At 31.4% G+C, this 21,783-nt stretch overlaps 1 protein-coding gene across 1 annotated transcript in view; it reads right to left on the reverse strand.

The window, feature by feature from the left end:
• The window catches only part of Osi2 (DUF1676 domain-containing protein Osi2), a 59,287-nt gene extending 41,073 nt beyond the window's left edge, over positions 1-18,214 (reverse strand). Inside the window, exon 1 of the mRNA XM_089646866.1 lies at positions 18,152-18,214. The gene's annotated coding sequence lies outside the window, so the exon portion shown is untranslated. The remainder of the gene's footprint in view (positions 1-18,151) is intronic.
• Between the last annotated feature and the right edge of the window lie 3,569 nt (positions 18,215-21,783).

Consider the following 21,783-nt stretch of genomic DNA (forward strand, 5'->3'; position numbering starts at 1 on the left):
AAATAAATATAAGCAATAATTATTAGCCAGAAACACCCATACAAATTGAAAAAATCTTCCGAGAAGAAATAATAACCGCCGACGCGTCGCGACGGTACTCACACCCTCCTGATTTCCGGTCAGGTGATCGATCCATTGAGCTACGCCGGCCTATCTCCTGTCCCGTCAAATTATTCAATATGTATTAGAAATATTTCGTTCAACAACTATTGCTTATTTTATTATTTCACCTAAGAACAACATACTTTATTATAGTAGGGAAGGCAATTTTACTTGCTAAATTCCCCACTAGATAGCGTCGCGACAAATTATGTCTACATTTTATTGGTGAATACTTAGAATTGTCAAATATTATTATTTTTCGTCGTCGGCAGTTATTATATCTTCTCGGAAGATTTTTTCAATTTGTATGGGTGTTTCTGGCTAATAATTATTGCTTATAATAATTTGTAATCCTTTGTGATATGCATAAAAACCTTGTCTTATAAACATTAATAAAGTTTATCAGTTAAAAAATAATAAAAATATTTTTAATACACACACACCCAGGCACAGACACACAGGCAAGCACGCGCCCACACACACAGACACGCAAATACATACGCATACATACCCATACAAGTCAAACTTAGCAAAGTTAATTTATGTTGTGCCTGTCAAAAAAAAATTGTCAATCACGTAAATAATGGAAACGAACAAGCAACCTCCAAGTACTATTTTTTCTATGGGAATATACTAGGCTTACTATAAACGTAAGCCTATGAATAAAATAAGAAAGTTTGTACTTACAATGTTCTTCATTTGTATTTGCTTCCACTAAATTGTCATTTTCGGTTTCAGCAATTAGAACTCCAACGGGCACGGTTGATATTTTTTTGTCAATTTCCCAATATACCCTTGCATAATTGTTTTCTAACTTTTTTACAGTGCCCCAACAATAACTAATGTCGTAATTATCACCAAAATGTTTGCGACTCCATGTGTTTAGGCCATCATTTTCGTCGAAATACGTGGCTTTGACGCGAACGCGGACCCCACGTCTTATACTCGCCGCCATTTTGGCCAGACTGATCGCAGAAATACGATTCAAAAACTCGCTGAATCAGAAAGAGACGCACTATGCAATGCAGTTAACGGCATCCTGCTAGCAGGCCTACAAAGCCGCATATAAACAAAAAACTTACGTCCTACCGGTAGTACGTAAAGTCCTGCTGGCAGGACGCTGGACGTTCTATCATTAAACAAATCTATGTACATATGTAGCACAGATACAAGACCTCTGCTTGTTAGCAAACAGTATGACATTATTCTACCAACGGTACGTTGAGGTAGAGTATATTGAGGGATCGAGGTGCCTACGTGAGTCAGAGCGCATATCAAAACGATATGACCGGGTACCTACCTGGGTACTGGGTACCGTTCATTCTGAAGGCACCTACACACTTATTGGTATGTTTAATCGGTATAATTATCGCGGTGCATGTCATACTTGATTGCTTTTGTGTACGAAATATTGTCTTCTTCGCTTCCTGCGAAATATTTCGATTTAATATATTCCAAACTACAAGAAATGGATATCATTGAACGGAAATGGTACGAAAGTTCACACATAAATGAACCATAACAATTTGCAAAAGCTTTTTTAGGTTTTATTTTAATATGAACAAGTAACTACCTAGTCTTTAATGCTTTATATTTGCTTTCTAAAATCACAACAATTTGGATTCCGACATGATTTACATGTATTATCTTTATAGGTCAATAATTACGAAAATTAATCCTCTTAATTTTTTTTTAGACACGTTTTTTAATCTGTATGTAAGTACATGACTACATAAAATCTACCAAAGTTAAAAAATCAGTTGTGATTATAATTATTTACAAAACTGGATCAAGACAACAGGAGGAGATTTCATGAAAAACAAATTGGAATATAATTAATTACATTTCATAAAAACACTAAAAATAACTAACAGAAGCAAAAAATTAAGATCTATTTTTTTGCATATTGTTTTATACTAGATAATCAAATCACCATTGAAAAATAATGTAAAACCATAATGTTGCAATATGTAGACCTCAAAATCGGTATTAATATCTAGTGAGGTCTATGCAACGAAAATAAATAATTTGTACCCCTTTTTTAAAATATTTTAAAGTAAAGGAAAGTTCTAAAGTTTAATAAACAAAAATTTTGTCAAAGAGTGTGATAAGTGTAATGCCGTGTTTCAATTATTTAAGTACACAAATACCCTAAATTTTATCATTAGTAGCAAGGAGAAGAGCAAGAGAAACGGTGGTCAATTGAAGTATTATTACTAATCGTAATAGGAAATCAAATTTAATATCGATTTATGATTGTAGGTCATTTAACAATTTATTGAACGTGAAATGATATGCAATAATATAATTTCATTTGATGCATGCGTTTTTTGATCTAATTTACTTTCTTTGTGCTAACAGACCCTGACAAAGCACTTTGAGAAGGAAAGTAATCATTAATTAGCATTTGATTTGGAATTAGCGCTTAGCTGTAAACAACTTTAGAATGTTGGACTCTGGGATCGGCACTAAAAGTTTTACATTCAAAGTATACATTGAATTTGTTTGTGCTTAATCGATTATATTGCGAAGTTTTTTATGTGAATACCTGGCAAGAGACCCGGAGGCACACGTTCGTAAATACCCGATTCGTTATCTATTCGAAAAATCTTGGTTCGGTAAATACCCCGGGGATCTTATTAACAGATGCATTTAGTTAGTTAGTGTTCCTACCTATGTATGGGTTCGTCTTAGAAATGCTATATGTAACGATATATTAATTTGTAATAATGCAAATTCATTTTGTCTTCCCTTTACCGGTTGCATGTCTAATGGCTATCAAAGTTGGTATCAATATCCGTCTTTTCTCTATTTTATTTAGTCATTGGTTTTCGTTGTGGATTTGAATCTAACTGATAATAATTCTACAGTATGAGTATTTGTATTATCAGAGAACTGAGTTAGATAATTGTATAAGTATGTAATGAAATTAATCAATTTATGAATGATTGTATTTAATAAAAAATAAGTATAATTAAAACAGTGGTACAGTCATTCATACTCAATAAAAAGTTGCAATCCCTGTAATTTGAACAATTAAAATAACGATTTTTCGGATTACTGGAACCTTTACGAAGCAGCTAGATTTTTGAGAGTTTGACGTTAAGACATGCTATTTTATAATTTTTAACTTTCAAAAATCCCAATTCAAATATCAAAATCCCTCGCTTACTTCGCAGAACTCTCTTACTTTCAAGACTCTTAATGAAGATAATTATAATAGTTTTTTCTTCAACATTTAACGTCTTGTGTTTTTCAACCACTCACCCCAACCCGTCACTCGATAGTTTGAATTACTGGAGATTCTTATATGATTCTTAGATGTTTATACTCGTAGTAGGTTCGGATGACAGAGACTATGTCGTATCATCTCACAAATAACTATGTTCAAAACTTATAAAAAAAATTGTTCAATCATTTAATCAATAAAAGGTTAATAGTTATTGCCGAAATAATAACCAAATAAATTCTAAGAAAACAGAAATCAAAACAATGGTTCATTCAAACTCACTAAAAAGTAATTAATCAAAGCTAAAAGCTAAATTAAACTCACCGGAATGGATGTATATTTTATCCAAGGATGGATATCGGATCGCTTCTACAGTAAAATCTCTTTTTTGACACTTTGTTTGTCAAACTGACGTACCACAACATCACTGTCCACGTTTTGTCTCGCTTCTTCAAGTTTCAACCGTTTTTCGCAGTTTTCTTTTCGATTTTCACAGCGTGCAACACTCATCAATGAACTGACTATCAAAAACCGATAAAATTGCATGAGTTTGTATAAGTTTGCGATAGTTTTTTCTAGTTTTAAACGACAGAACTCAGCGAACGTTTTGAGTTTATGAATCAATTCCGTTATCTTCAGCCATACCTGAAGTAGCGAAACAAGTTATTTTGCCTGGTGAAATGTGAACACGATGTAAAAAGGTAATGAAGATTACCAGTTTTGCTTTATTTATAAAGGTAGACAAGCAAGGCTTTTTGATGAATAGTGTTCATACTTTCTCCACCATGACGACAGTCAAGTGGTGAAACCGCCATGAAACCAAATACACAGTTCACAATTATTCTCAAACTTCTGAATTTAGTTGTTTATTGTTAGTTGAAAGTTTTTTTACTTTAGCATTATCAAAAATGAAAGATAACTTGTCAATCAATTAATTGAGTTTAATGTGTCGCTTTGATACTATAAGTCAAAACAGTTTTCTATAATATTAATTTAGAACTAAAAATTTTAAGTTAAATTTATTTTACGCGTGATAGCTGGTTGGAATTCGGAAAGCATTGTAACACAGTTGGACTAAATCTTTTATCGGTTTTGAATTTAAAAATTTCATGATTTTTCAAAAAACTTCAAAACTATGGGAATAAAATAAGGCTTTTTATCGTTTAATTTTTGAGGTATTATCGTTTGCGCTACCACATTATTTATCCTACAAATCGGACAGCATTACAGCGTCTTTTACATCTGCCCTGAGGTTAGCGATGATTTTGAAGGGGGTAGCGCAATACGGCATAATACCCCAAAATAAATCATTTTAAGACTTTTGGCAGTGAAAATATAAAATTATATCCAAAATAACGTGTTATTAAAAAAAAAATCCAATATAATTTAAATTATTCTTTTTATCTTGATGAAGACAGCTTTGTTTTTAAGTCTGTTGATATTTTTTATGAAAAATAGTGGTGATGTTAGTTTTATTTACTTTTAATTGACGCCACAAAGTAATTTTGCAATTATTGACGAAAAAAAAGAATGTTTTTTGCATGAACAGGTACCCGTACCTAATGAATTATAATTACTAGATATTACAAGCAGTTTAAAATTTGTACAAAAATCTCACAAAATTGAACATACTTTAAAAAATATATATATATATTTGGATGATTTTGTGTAGCTCCGTTTTTGTGAAAAATTACCTCATGGGCGCTGTATAAATTTATAGTTAATATTAATAATGCTATATCTTAATAACATAATACACTGATGATCTGAATTTGCGCAAAGGTAGAAACGTAAATTTTTGAAGAATACAGGTTTATTATTGGAATTTATTATGTGGTGAGTTAAATTCTCAAGACTTAATTAAGAAATAAATACTGTAAATGCTTATTAAAATTTTAACAGTTATCATCGGAGAATCCGTTATTTTATCTTTTTTTTATTGTTTTAAACATTTTGAACAAAAGTTTGACATTCTCTGAAACACGTTACACTATGTAACTGGGCAACAATGCGTCTGGCCTTGTCTTCTCTCATTTCATTACCACTTCAGGAGGCACCACACAAAAAATCAAAGCCGTTCCATTCGTTTAGCGGTTTATCAATACAAATACTATGACTTTGTTACTCGGAGTTAAAATTTTAGTAGAAATATGTTATAATTTGTTCCGAGATACCAGCTGCCTTCATGACCGATGTAAAATAACTGTAGTGCTAGCAAAAAACGGGTAAGATAAAGAAAGAGACACTTTCTTCAATGGTTTCAAACCAGTAGTATTGGTATTTGGTATGTGACTAACAGACATTTAAAAAAGGCTATTTGTGATAAAGATAATGCAATGGATGACTATTTGGAGAATTTAGAGATAGATAGTGGAAACCTATTTGTTCTTAGTAAATGTCAAGTGTCCACTCTAAATCAACTGAAATTTATAAAAAAGCGTTTTTTTTATTTTTAGTTGTTTCTTTACTTGACCGGATAACTTATCAAAATGACAATTCAACATACCTATAAAAAGTGTTACAAAGTCACTAAAAGTGATGAAACAAAAAGGAGGTTAAATAGTTACATATGTAACCCATTAAACCTTGTTTTTTTTCATCACTTTTCACAACTTTATAACATTTTTTATAGGTGTGATGAATTGTCATTTTGATGAGTTATCATGGAACCGTTTTCAAAATATTGAAAACAGATATATTGTGAAAATTTAAAAGTTAATCAAATATCTTTTATTTTAATTACATTCAGGTCAAAATATCCGGTAGGAAAAAATCAAAATCTGCACGCAAAAAAATGACGATCAACAGTAGAATTGGACCGGAAAAAAATGATTCATCGGTTGCATAGAACTTTCCAGCAGATGTACATTGGTACATATTTATATTAAAAGACTTTCACCCGAGTAAGATGTGTATCAAATTATCGCTCTTTTGATCGCTCACTATGATCGCTCTTTTCGTGTAACAGGCCCGCATATCTGGAATAGACTTCCCTCAGATCGTACTAATCTCCAGAATTTGGCTGAATTTAAACGGGCTTTAAAAACAAAATTATTTTAAAAATCTTACCATCTTTAATTTTTAACTTCTTTTAAATATTTTATTATAAGCTTTATTCTAAAACATCCGGTAATTGTTTGGTTTCGGTTGCCTCCTTGTACCTTTTAAAATGTCTGCTCAGAAGATTCTCATTTCTGAGCACAAACTGTCTCCTGTTTAATATTATGTTTTTAGTTTTAATATTCTTATTTTGTCCTATTCTGCTGTTTTTGATATTCTAATTTTTTTTCATCACTTTATATAAACTCTATATTTAGTGTAATAATATTAGGTCTGTATTGGGTAAGGCACTGTAGGAATAATTTTTAGAACATGACCACTAATACTAAATTATCGTTATTAAGTTTGTAATAGTTAAGCGTACTTGAAGTGAAATGACACTAACTGCTCTATATATATGCCATGTTATTATTATTATTAAATAATACATTAAAAATAATTTTTGTAGTTATCAACCGCCTTAGCCAGAGTATCACACATTAGAAAATTGATAGATTTTTAAAAAGTCAAAGTCAAAATTATCTTGAAAATAAGTTTTCTTTATATTCCAGACTGAAAACTAATAAATTTTCCATGAAGCTTTTCACTTAAATTACTGCCTCAGAGACATTGGGCGTTGACTTAATTTTAATTCTAACTTTAACAACAAATTTGTCGTAGAAGAAATTTGACACGCCCGTGGAAGACTCGAGTTACTTCGTAAGTCAGAATGAATTTTAATGAAGCACAAGTTCTGTAACGGAATTAAAATAGATAACACGATAAAAAATAAAATAAATTATCAAAAGAGTTAGGTTAGGAAAATTTTGGCAAGACACAATATTAGTGGGAACATTATTATTTGGAACTGACCGAACAATATTAATTATATTTCAACCCTCAGTATAAAAAGCTAAGCCTATTTCAAGAAAACCAATTAACAGTAATAATAGTGTTTGTATTGTTTCACCAATAAAAAACACCTTTTCATTAAATTCAAAGACTCCTCTTTCCCTGGGAGTGCAATTTCTCCCTTGGAGCAGAATTCCAGGGGATTATTTTCATAAAGCTTACAATAAAGCTGGGCTTACAGTTTCTTCGCACTGCTTTCATTAAAGCTGCTGGTTTTTAATTTGATAAAATCTTATTTCAGCAAGATTACAAAAAACATACGTCATGGTTAAGTTAAATTACAAAATATTATTTCTTGTACGCATTACTAAATACATACCTATTTTTATTGATGAAATAAAAGAATAATTTTTTGTATAACCACGAAATTTGTTTGATTTATTATTATACCTACCGGTTTCGCTTAACAACAACATCAGCGGGGTACAAATTAAACAAATCAATAAAATTATTGTATGTGTTTTGTCTCTCTCTATGTGTACATACGATGTATTTTGATTAGTTAAATTTTTACCTTTATGATGTTTGTGTTAAGCGAAACCGGTCGGTCTTAACAAATAAATTTATTTCGTGGTTATAAATAAATAACTGTTTGAATTTTTGGTTTGTATTCTTTCATTCCTCTACGATGAAAAAACCCAAATTTTTTGATCAAAACCATTTGAATGAACCTGAAATTATCCATGTTATTTTGAAGACGTGTTTCGTCAGTATATTATTATTAAGCAAAATGCAAATACGAAAAATTTTGCAGGATGTGGCCTGCAGTCCCATTATAACCAGATAATTAATAATGTGAAGATATTTTTAATAAATCAGCAACACTCACTTTCCTCCGTGCGACCCGAGTGGGCGAGTGGGTACCCAAAATAAACAGAAATATCGTGTCACGAAGGTACGCTTTTCCATGTTAAAAGCTTGGTCTAGAATATTATATAGTGTATAACACTATATTAACACTCGTGTGTAATAAAATTTCTTATTAAGTACCAATAAAACCCTTGCGTTTGTGTTATCACACTTTCAGTGATTTTCTTATCGCGTTTTGGTCACCAAAAATAAATCTATGTCAAAGGAACACTTAAATATTGTTGAAACATGAATTGATAAATAAATAATGCCTAACTTGATCTCCTCCTACACGAAACGATAGCAAGGTTGCTCAGGTCATATAAATCTACCTACCTACATAATATTAGTTTGATCTTTTGATATCAGCTAAATGAAACTATAACACGTTTCCTCATCATCATCATCACTTTTGGCTCTACAATCCCTGGTGGGTCTTGGCCTCCTCAAAAGTCTTCCTCCGCTCATCTCGGTCCCGCGCCAGCTCTCTCCAGTTTCGAGCTCCAAGGCAGATAAATCTTTGAGGACGTTGTCGCTCCATCTTAACCTTGGCCTTCCCAGGCTCCTTCTCCCTATCGGTCTTGAGCTCCTCAGGGACTTTTCAACACGTTTCCTCAGCTCATATAAATGTACCTATCTACATAATACTAGTTTGATCTTCTGATATCAACTACCTGAAACGTTAGCACGTTTTCTCAGTTCATATAAGTGTACCTACCTTCATAATACTAGTTTGATCTTCTGATATCAACTATATGAAACCATAACACTTTATCTCAGTTTATATAAATATATCTACCTTCATAATCCTAGTTTGATCTACTGATATCAACTACATAAAACGTTATCACGTTTTCTCAGTTCGTATAAATGTATCTACCTACATAATACTATTATAAAATTGTAAATCAAGATAATTAGAATCTTCTGTTCGTTTTTGCTTCTCTTTAAGAAGGGGAATTCATTATTTACGTAAAAGGCAATTTGAAAAAAATGCCCATTACCACAATACCAAAAACGTATTTATTTACTTTAAATTTAATTTGCGCTTAAGGTATTTGTTTTTTTTATTGCTTCGCGTTTACTTCAATAAATGCTTTAATAAGGTAGTCAGCAAAGAAATTTTATTAAATTACATTTTAAATGTTTTTGAAGCTTGGGGCCATAGAATAATGCCAAGATACAAATAATGTGGCTTTCAGTAAAAATATAATTAATTAATTATTCTGCACCAGCCGTTAAGAAGAACAGCAGCACGGTTTTTTCAAACAAATTAATATTTAGGATTTGAGATCAAAATATTAAACTAAACTGAAAAATATTTTTTTAATCAAATGGAAAAGGAAATGTTTAGTAAATATGCATGTGCTATTTTATTTATTTGTGTTTCAAATTATAAAGTTAACCATTAAATCTAACTTTTATTATCACGCATGTTTTATGGGTTTAAATAAAAAAAATATATTTAGTTTGCATATAGAGTACAGCATCTTTGCAAATAATTAGTTAGGTCTCAAACCAATGTTGGTTTCACCATAATACAGATAGTACTTACTATCGATGCGCTAAAATTACATAATTACACGAATACACGAATGCTAGAGAAATACTTTTGAATTTTTATGTCAATAAGTCATATTTAGAAAACCATTCGCTACTATTTTAAAACACCAAAGGATTAGATCTCCTTAAAAGGATTCCTTCAGAATGACACTCGTTCAAGTCGGCATAACTCTAAAGATTCGATCAGGATTTAAAAAGTGACAAATGTAAGTTAAGGCAAAGTTTAATGCCAAATCACTATTTTGATTAATATTTATAACGAATTGGTGTATATCATGAATACCAAAAATATAATTTAGATAAATTGAAGGTGTTTCTATCGCTTCGCTTGATTAGATTACAAATAAAAAAATAAATTACTAAAGAAAAAATTTAAATGTAAACTACTAAAAAAAATATTTTTCCAATAGAAATGTATGAACGCGTAAAGGGAACAACTTTAAAAAAATACAGTATTATTGCCAAGATTATTTGTGACAGTTTCACTTGATTAACTTTTTGCTTTCTTACAAAATTATTTACAAAATAAATAAAAACCAGTTTTTTGCTTGAAATTGAAAGTTTCTAGACTCCGTTTGTCAAGCAATTTTAATGCCTATTACCTACGATATAAGGTATACCGAGAAAATACACATTTTCGGCTTGTAATTTCCTCTTAAAAATTAAAAGGCATTATGATATTTCACAAATTGTTTTGAATTGCAACATGTGAGTAACCCAGAAGATTGACAAAAACGCAGAGCCCAAAAATCTTAATTTATCTTATTATGTTGCGTACCGACAATAGTGTTACTGGATGAACGGACTGTAATTAATGATGAGATGGAAAAAATCAAGCAAACGTGTTTATTCATCAAAGAGTGGGGAAAAGGAGGCCTTTTTTGCGAATGGTGGTTTTTTCTTTTGGAAGTTCAGGTGTTTTCTTGAAGGTTCCGTCGGCACTATTATTAATTTATAGATGTACATCAAGCACTTTTCTTGTGATCACACACAACAATATTAAATGTATGTATATTCACTTGGGTATTTTAATTTGTACTCTTTTACAAACTTTTCACGGGATTAATTATTATGATGGGCGAAAAATATTCAACTATACGCGACAACGAGTATTCGAACATAAAAACAAATGACACTTGCTTTGGGCTTCTATTTTTCAAATCTTTATTCTTGTTAGAAATGGGACAAAACAAAGGATAAGGCAATTTGGGTAGGAACTGGAATTTTGTAATAGTCATAAAACTGTTTCAATATTAAACAACTATTATATACACCATAACATTATTTTATATTATGTAAATTCAATATTAAATTTTACAAACCTACCGACAGTACCAACACCTATAATGCATATAATGACATGTAAAAGCCCAAATAAATAAGTAAGTGTGCCTGAATATAAAAAATAATAAATTACCAACATACGGATATGTAGGATAGGAGTGAAGGTATGTGGCTTGAGAAGAGTTAAGAATTTTGTTGCGTGTACCCAAACACTTGAATTTACGGTTACGATGTAAAAACCGGCAGCCTTTACGTTAATGTTTCCTTTATTTAAGGGAGACCGGACTGAGAGGTCGTGTAATCTTCCATCAAGATAGCGTTGCGTGTTCCCACACACATTAACCTTCTGTTATTTTTCCACGTACACTTAATAATTGATTCACCTTATACCTCACGTAGAGTTTTACGACCAAGGAGGGTTTGGCATACTCATATAAAATGTTCTCTCCCTTTTCACATGTTGTTTACTTGTAACTGATTTTTTTTGCAATTGAAAGCAAAGCCATGTAATTCTCCACCCTCCCTTTCTCATCTTCTTCCCATCCCCACTACCTCCAGCCTCACAATATACCCCAATTGGGATGTCATAATGCGGTTGGGAGCAGATAGAACTCTGGTGATGTTTCACATATTTAGATTTAACAACATTATTTCCATGTAAGGCATTATTTTTAAAGGTGAAATCAAAAGATAATCTGTACAACTTTCTTCACGCTTTTCACGGTTTTCACGCCAAAAAAAGCTGCATTGGACAACATTTTTTTAATTTTTATTTTTCGGAATAACTTTATTGAACATCAACAAAAACCTCAAATTGTAATATTTAATTATTGAAGACAAGGACTAGGCTAGATTTGACCGTATCCTTTTCTGATTTTTCTGTTTCAGATTTTTGTTTAGAAATCGCTAATATTGTCTTCAATAATTAAAATAAAAATTGATTCTTCTACATTCTTACACCAAATTGAATTTTTTTTTACCTCTGTCAGGTTCCAAAAAGAGTCATGAAATCATTTTATGTTTTTCAGGGACAACCTTGAATTATTCCATTCACTTTTGGATTGTACTAATACTCCCTTTTCTATCTTTCTGATAGTATTTCCAAATAATAATAATATTAGTTGGATATTTTGTATGGCGCCGTTTTTGTGAGATATCCCATTTTCGGTAATGCACAGTTTTTTTTTTAACATTCACCCCACTGATAATTTCACTCAGGGCCTATTTCATCTTTGGGTATGCTGTGTGGGGGCATTTTTAAAGAAAGGAGCGAGAAGAAGTTCTGGGAATGAAAAAGGTATGAGGGTCTTGCAAAAATCTAGGGATCATTGTGTACAGTTGGAGAGGTCAAAGGGTCTCACCAAACCAGCTTCTCCCGATCTGGCGCGCCACGCAGCTGGTGGTCAGTCGCATCCTTAACACCTCATCTGATGAACCCGGGCACCCCTGCTAAGTCATCAAACGTAGCCACAAAACTCTTGAGGTAACCTATGGTAGAGGTGTTGGTTATCCAATAAATGGTTCCCGGGGCGGCGGTACCCTACCCCGTCTCCCAAATAGACGCCCATATATTTCATTTGATTGTATTACTTATTTTAAAGTGTAAGAATGTACGAAGGAGTTTAAAAAGAATATAATACAGCTTGTAAGTCAATGTATTGAGATTGATGTTGTGCTCAATCGAGTGAATCTATTAGTAATAATATAAATTCCGAACACTGTACACCGATCTGGACTCGATCTTTATACAAAGCCCATATCGAAAGAATAGAAAGAATTAAAAAAAAATTTTAAACACATAAATTATAAACTAAACTTAAACTTCTCAAATTATACCGAATCCATTAAATTTCATAATTTTAACTCCCTCCAAACACGACGTCTAATTTTTAATCAAATCCTATTATTTAAAATCCTAAATAATGGTCTGGACTCAACAGAACTTACCAATTTAATAAATTTTCATATTCCGTCTAGATCAACCCGACAATCTGATTTATTTTATCTTCTCTCGTGTAGAACAAACAATCGAAAAAATTCTCCAATTCCTCGTAAATGTGCACAATATAATAAAAAAATTTACAGCATTGACATTTTTGGTAATAACCTAAAGAAATATCGATATGAAGTAATGCGTACGATCGATTATTAATATGAGAGTATGGAATGTATCGGGAGCATCTCCTATCCTCTTCCTATTTTCCTCTTCCTCTCCCCTTCCTTTAACACCAAATTAATTTTAAGAAACTAAAACTTCATTTCTAATGCAAACTTCTGTGTAAATTAATTTGTATATTTATATCTATCACTGCATATTATATAAAAGCTGTTTTTTTCTTACAAAATAAATAAATAATAATAATGAAGCAAGGCGACATATCTGTATTTCCAGCATTTCTGTCTATACCTATGCTGAAAAATGGCGTGATATTAAATTATTTATTCAATTCATTACATAATAATATAAGCTTCCATTTTATAATTTCCACATTGACAAAATCGATGTTATTCCAAACAATTATCTTTGTTTCGGGTTTTTTTTTGTTTAATTTAATAATCATGCAGAAGCAGCGTCATGCTTTACAAATGTTCGCAAGCATCACATAATTGCATTATTCCTGCATAAATTAGATAGCAATAATATCGAATGAGGATATTGTTAAATAGGATTGAATTTAATATAACTCCACTCGCTTTGTTGTCCTGCAGGTGGATCAATGCAAAACAAACTGTAAACAAAGTTCTCGGTTGAACAGACTAGACAAATATCAGAAGTGAACATTTTCAATTGCGAGCTGAATAAATATGAAAGTCCATAAAATAGCGTTTTGCTGACATGATCATGAGTAACTTTAATTTGTTTTACGTACATCCCGATTTTTTAAGTCTATTATTTTATTAACACAAATGGGAAATCCATATTTGGAAATCCGGTTAAAAACGGGATTGCAGGCCGCTTCCCGATAAGCTTTGAGTTAATTCCTAATAATATCGGAACACGTGTTCATACTGTTCATGTACCTGCGTTTGTCTAAATAATATAAAATGATGAAATTTGAAAATGTTATTTTAATGTGTTCGGACATCGTGACATTTTAATTAATTTAATTTAATTAAATTTTACTAAAAGATTATCAGGAAACATATCAATTCAGTTGTTAAGGGTATGAAATTTCGTTTTTAACCTTACAACTAATAATTTAAAGAGATTCTTAATAAATTTTCAATATTTTTAATCAGTAAGTTTTTACCTAAATAATGTACAAAATTATAAAATTCAACTGTTGATATCCCAAAGATTGATAAATAAATTTATTACAAAAACCCTAAATTCACATTAGGTAGGTACTACGTGCAATTTTGTGAACTTTTATTAATTTGTTGTTGGAGATTAATAACTATAAGATTCATCTTAACCTATTTTGTGCTGTCTAGACCATCTGTGACTGTACTATTGACTATCCCGTCTCAGGATTTCCTTTATATCTTCTCCGGCTCAGCGTTGGCCAGCCAAGTTTTTGATAATCAGTCATTGTTTGTACTTGTGACAAGGCAAGTTCATTTCCACTTTATCTCAGTAACGCTTTCAGCCACATCCCGAACCTTTAGATTTATCTGTCGGCAATTTAATAGTCTCTCAGACTTTCGCCGGCGATCCATCTCCTCACGGTTCCATCTTGTAAACGGGCAAGCTGTTGGCGTAATTCATCAAAAAGACAATTGTTATTACCTACTTCGATTACTAAATTCTTTCCTAATTTTTTTATGGGGAGCGAAATCAGATTTTTTTTTCACTTTTCATGAGAACACAGCACTAGCATCCCAACTACTCCCAAGCGTCTGGAGACAGTGCGATTATGGCATCCTCAGTTGGTGTAAGTTGTTAGGCTGAAGGTAATGTTGAAGAAAAGGAGATAGGGAAGAGTAAGGTGGGGAGTACAAGCTATTTCAAGCAACGCTTCAATTCTGATTAGTGGTTTTACACCAAGGCGATACTGAGAGAATCTTCCAATCTTGAACGCGCCATAAGTTTACTAAGTAAATAGTATTTTAAACAAAAACACAAATTTTGTAAAAAAAAAAATTACTCGAGCTCTAAACTTTAATATGCAAAACTTAATTAAACCTACTTCTTGGCGTTACATCTGTTTAACGTTCTGGAAAGGTTCAAGACCAACCTTCCTGTGGGATCAAACAATGTTGGAAAATGCATTTTTATTCCGACAGAGTTTGCATGATCATGGTTCCTGATACAAACTGTCATTTTGGAATAATCAATATTATGTTACATACCAAACTGAAGATAGTTTAAAAAAAATATTAATTGTCATTGATATAGTGACATTTCTATGGAAAAATTGTCCAATTCCTAATTTTAAACAAAAAATATCAAAATATTGTTGGTTTTTAATGATTTTTCAAATTTTATGATTTCCGAGAAAGTTTTTGTTTTTAATTAAACAAAGGAATTAAATAAGAAACACACTGTTATGGACGCGGGATCCATTGTTTGCAGAACTACTGGTTTATACATATCTATAATAAACCACTAAATATTTACCTATTCTCAATTGACTTCAAATATTACGCATGTTAGCAACAATTAAAATATATTACTTGTTAGCATTTCTTACGTCAACTTGTCTTCGCAAAGTCTTAGCAAAAACTGTTGTGTAAAGAAAGTAGAAAGAATATAACATAATACCGGCATTATGCCGTAAGATTTAAGTCACCGAAAACGTCATAATTCTCAGTCAAGTCAAGAGAGTGACATTAAAATTAGCATAGTTACGAAATGGTTCGTACAGAGAAATACGAAAGGATGCTGTGAAAGCAAAATACGAAGAATTTCCGGTAGGACTGCGTCAACAACAACTTTCTTCTTCTCAAAAACTAACAGATTAATATTGATAATTTGTTCAACCTTTGACAAGTTAATGTCTGGTGAAACGTAAAAGTAGTTAGGTTTATTGATGAACAGAAAAGTTACCAATATTAAAATAAACACAATGGTTAATTTGAATTCTTTGAATAACAAAGGAATTATTTTCATACCTGTGTAACTATTAACTATTTAACATTCAGATTATAAAATGTAAACAAGTTTTTTTAGCATTGTACGACAGATTATTAATCCATTTACAGCACAACTTTCTCATTCTGACACTCTTAACATACAAAAACGTCTTAAGGCAATTATAAGAGGAATTAAAGATTTCCACTGTTTCATTCAATAGCACCATACCTCGTGTCATGCTATATGTTGAGGTAGAGTATCTGTTCTGCCATGTGGTATTGTGAAAAGGGCATGGGGACGACTACGGTTGAGGTTTCCGGGCACATAAGCCATAGCATTCCAAGGGGAATGGACTATCAACAATGTTATGAATTATGTTAAAACAAATTGCAAGTATTGCAAGATTTGCATAACGTATAGTTTCTAGGCTAAATTTATTTGTTGCTTCAAGTAAGTATACGGTACATGAACCTCGGATAAGTTCCATGTGTCCGCTAAAGACGTACCTGAGTTACTTTTTTTTTGTAATTTTTCCAGATTATTTATATATTTAGTTTGGTGCGGAATCCACAAACCACCAGCAAACTCCTGTATTAAATGTCGATATCTTGGTAATTGACATATAATATTTGTAAATAAATTATTCGTCGTTTATTATAAAGTTTCAGGGTTGGTACATTGGTTGAAATTTAGCATTTTTATCTGCATAATTTATTCAATGTTTTGTGATTCAAACAATTTTACAAAATATATAGCACTGTTATTATTCACCCAAAACATTCACATGCCTAAAAATAAGTGTTGTGTTTATAATCAAATCTCGTGATATAACTTTTTTAATACATCTTACTGTGTTCTGAGCTCACCTGGCAAAGTGCAAACGAAAAAAATAGTTATAATTTTTTTTGACATTTGCTAAAATTACTCCACATTGTTTTAAGTTTAATTTCAGTATCACCTTACAACAAATAGTTATCAGAACTGTATTAATTACATTAATTTCATGTAAAAGCTCACTAAGACGAAAATAAATAATAATACCTAACTCAATTATGGAACTAAATTTCTTGGCAAAACTTAGAAAAAATATTCGTTATAGGGGGAAGCGGCGTAATATTTTATTAATATATCTCTTTTTGGTACTGAATTTCGTGATGGAATTCCATTAGAATGATTGATGACTTAATTACATTTTACATCAATTAGATTCGTAGTTTTATATTTCTAAATCAACCACCAACATTGATAATTTATCTGTTTTTATTCATATTCTTCTATAAACTATGTACCTACTGATGTTCATGTTTCTCAACATCAGAGAACTTTTGGTATATTCTTTGGGGTATTTCTGCTATGTAAAATAAAATCCAAATAAATGGAATATATCTTAACGTATCCGAAAACCAAAAACTGTTTTTTAAAGGCGATACAATAGGTAGGTACGCTTTCAAATTTTATTATTATAAATAAACATATAATATGTGAAATATTATAAATTTGAATGCAAACATAAGAAAATGCTCACCCTACGTTTTTTAAACATAAATTACAACAAATAAATAAAAAAAACTCACATTTTATTAGACAAAACGTATTAGAAACGTTATTCTTACCTATTGTTAACATTTCACATGAAAATAATTGTTAAGAATTTTTTTCAAATTGCGACTAATACATTTAAATTTTTCTGTGAAAAACATCTAGATTTGAATATAAAGCGCGAGGTTTTCTCCTTTTACACAAATATCACCATGACAGTTAGGGAAATATAATGATTTCAATGATACCATGATCTTTTTACAAAAACGAACAAATTCGCCTGAGGGGTACTATTATTAAATAAGTTGTAGGAAAAATTCTATCAGTTTTAATATGGAAGTGGTAACAGTTAAAAAAAGTTAAATAGTTAAAAGTTCTAAATTACTTATAGTTTTGAGTTTTATTGGCAATTTAGTGCTTACTACCCCTTCTCCTTCTCTTCGTTTTGTTCTGCTTCATAAAAAAACATTATTTGGGGTAGCGATCGCTCCACTGACTCCAAATGGTTGTATTATTATGTTGCTTTGAAAGGCGCTATCGGTTTTAAAGCCATTTACATTAATTCATTATATGCATAATATTGTAGCATTTAAAAGAAAGCAATCATGATGACTCACCCTTGTATAACTAAAAAACCCGGTTGAGTCCCAATGCAGATTCCTTTCACTCTCACTCTCTACAAACTCACTCCAATATGACAACTGAAGTACCACTGTGTAAGCTGTGGTTTATATATGAGACAGGCTCCGGGTGCGATGTGTTGTATAATCCCCACGCTACAGCGTTGCGTTAGGACATCGGTGACGAACCGATCTTGGACGATAGCATGGACTCTTTGCTGTAAAAATGACAGCATTGGAAAATGATTGGTATTTTTGTTTTTTTTTCATTATTTCTGGCTTTCACCCTTCAAGGGTGTTCTTGGCCATCATTTAAAATTATTGAGAAATGAAAGGTGAATTTAAATATTAATTTTATTTAAATAGGCAAATTTCAAAATTATAATGAAAATTGGAGTCGAGTTCAGACTTAGAAGAGATGAGATGTTGAATGGAGAGGAGGCAATTTTAGATAAGGCTTGATAGAAGAGAGGATATTTGTTTAGAGAGGGACAACCAAAATATATGTGATCTAAAGTTCCCACTTCTAGACTACAGAATGTACAATCTGGAGAGTCGACGACGTGAATTTTAAAAAGATGGGAAGGAACGGAACAATGTCCGATCCTCATTCGAATGAGTGAAGAAATTTATTTTTTGGAAAAATGAGGGAATTGCTGAAACCACGGTTTTGATGGAATAGTCCTTTGTATTGAGGCATAGCAGGCTCCCTTGGATTGACTGGCAATATGCCAATACTCCGACCAAACATTGCGGGATCTATCTTTGATGATAGAAAAAATGTCAGATAGGGGAATGTGGTTTACGAGGGTAACAACAGGGTTGGACGTTCCTTGTTTTGCCATGGCATCCGCAATATCATTACCCATGATACCAACATGTCCAGGAATCCAAATCAGAGTTACAGTTTTACCAGAGCTTTGAATGGAGGCTATCATCTCTCGAATAAGGCATACAAAGTGATCATCAGGATGAAGAAGAGGACTGGATTTAAGTTTTTGGAGGGAACTGAGAGAGTCAGAGAGAACGAGGGAATGTTCAAAATTATTTTTGATTATATATTTGAGAGATTCTATTATTGCAATGCACTCGGCTGAAAATATTGAAAATTGATTTGAAATTGAATGAAATATTCTGTCATTAGAATTATTGTGGTAAACGTTAATACCTATACCACAGTTAGGAGAGTCGGGAGATTTGGATCAATCAATAAATAAAAGAGAAAAGTTGGGCCATTTAGATGAAATAATGTCATTGAACATATTATTGACAGTTCGGGCCGGGAGATTGGAATGACTTTTAAGGTTGATTGGTAGTTAACTTATTAAATTTCTAACCATTTTTTTCTAATATGTGGCAGAGAGGAATAAGCTCCATAAAGCTGTTGTCGTCATCCCATACACGGAGAAAAATGACAGTTGCTAATTTATTAAGAATATCTTCAAATTCTGTTCAATTCAATTTATTTATTTCAAAAACATTACAAAAATGTTTTCAAAATCTTAATTTTTTATTTTTAAATATAGACAATCGGAAATAAAATATGTTAGTAATAATAGAGCTTGAATTTTGAAGGTAACTTAATTGATGCTAAAAATGTTCGAATTGATTCTGTTCAACAACAATATTGCTTTTCCCAACGTCATGACCATTGGCAAGTTAGTCCTGCAGGCCGGGAGATAAAACAGTCTATGCTGTCGGTGACGGAGATAACCATCGGGAACATAGAAATGAATGCTCTACGTGATAATCAAGTTTACAAACTATCCACGAATCAACCTAGAGAAATGTGTACAATGCATCCCTTCTGACCCGTAGATGGTTCTTTACGAGCAGACCCAAAATAAATTCGGTCAGATACATCCACGGATACTAGCCATATTATAAATTATAAATCACAGATATTGATATGTTATCAAGGAAAATGCAAGGCGGTTTGCCTTTTTAATACATCATGTCTAAATGCAAAAATATTCGGATTTTCATGAAAACATGTTCCGACACGATGTAAATTTTTTACCTGATATTTTTTTTATAAAATCCCGCAATCCCGTTTTAACTGAATTTGCCAATAATTTGAAGAGATTATTAATAAATTAGCAATGGTCATTATTCTCTATGTATGATCTATGTAAGTGTTCATTTGAATGTCATATTTTTTACAAATACTTCAGTATTGAAAACTTATTTTGCATAGCTATGATTTCACCGAGCTTGTACCTCATGAACTAAGAACTACAAAAATCTTGTAAATATTTTTTTTTAAGTACAGTTCAATTGCGCAAACCGTATAATTATTTGAAAATAATTTCGGACAGTAACTGTATTGGACTGCATAATAACAACATTATTCTTTGTTATATTTCACAAAACAGCTAGGCAGGTAGAAATTGCGATAAAAAATCACAGAAACGTACTTAAAATTATTTTCAATTGTCTGACGTCCTGGCATTGCACATGACTTACGCAAAGTTTTAGAAATTAGATAGATTTAAACAATAATATTCCACAAAACGTCAAATATGCAAAAATTCAACAGGAAAGTATAAAAATTCCATTCTAAGGGCGGGAATGTGGAATGCGGGTAGTTTTTTTTAAATTTAATTACTTTCTCGCTCTCACCTAATACGGTATCTCTGTCTAAAAACGGTAGACAGAGATGCCGAACTTATTGATACCTCGGAGAAGAAGGTTAATCCTTTATTAATTTTACAGAATATTTTTTCTATCGTGGGCTTTAATTTTGCTGGTGTTAAATTCATTTTTTTATAAATTTAATTTAGATTAAATTTGATAATATTATTATTAAGTTCTGCAAGTGTTTTAGTTTTTTATTATTGTGACAGCTGTTTCGGCTTACAAGGCCATTTTCAAACTGTCAGTTTGAAAATGGCCTTGTAAGCCGAAACAGCTGTCACAATAATAAAAAACTAAAACACTTGCAGAACTTAATAATAATATTATCAAATTTAATCTAAATTAAATTTATAAAAAAATTAAATGGAGTTCTACGAATTAAACACAAAAACAATAAATAAATTAAATTCATTTCTTTCTTGTTTTGGGTCACGCTACATAAATAATTATAAGAATGTGTCAACATTTTTATTCCGATTTTTATGAAGAAAATTGCTCAATAAATTATTCCCAAAATGTTTTTGCAATAAAACGGTTATGAATGAACAACGGAAAATCCATTCATTCATAAAATGCTTGAACGTACTACAGAATGACGTAATGTCGTGTAGTATTCAACGTAACATAGTTTCTACGTGTTTGAAATACAAAGTAACGTAAAGCTTGTTTTGCGTTGCGCTAGTTAGAACTTAACGTTTGGTTGTTCAGGAAGAAGGAAAAAATTGAGCTACTATTTACAATTCTACTAAAAATTGTTACCTAAGACTTGGTGAGGTGACCATTATTTTTAAACCGAGGTGGTACATTAAAGACTTGTTCCGATATATTTGAAATACTATTATACTATTTGCTATAATATATATTGTTATAACATACTATTTGTTAATATGTATTATATGTATAAAGAAAAGAAAAAAAAATTAAAAAAAAAAAAAAAACTCTGTAATCCCGTTTTTAGCCGGATTTTGATAAATTAGCAATACTCATTCTTC

This window comes from Hesperophylax consimilis, chromosome 25 (genome assembly GCF_061612785.1).
Source record: "Hesperophylax consimilis isolate HC1 chromosome 25, BYU_Hcon_1.0, whole genome shotgun sequence".
In the NCBI taxonomy this organism is placed as follows: domain Eukaryota; kingdom Metazoa; phylum Arthropoda; class Insecta; order Trichoptera; family Limnephilidae; genus Hesperophylax; species Hesperophylax consimilis.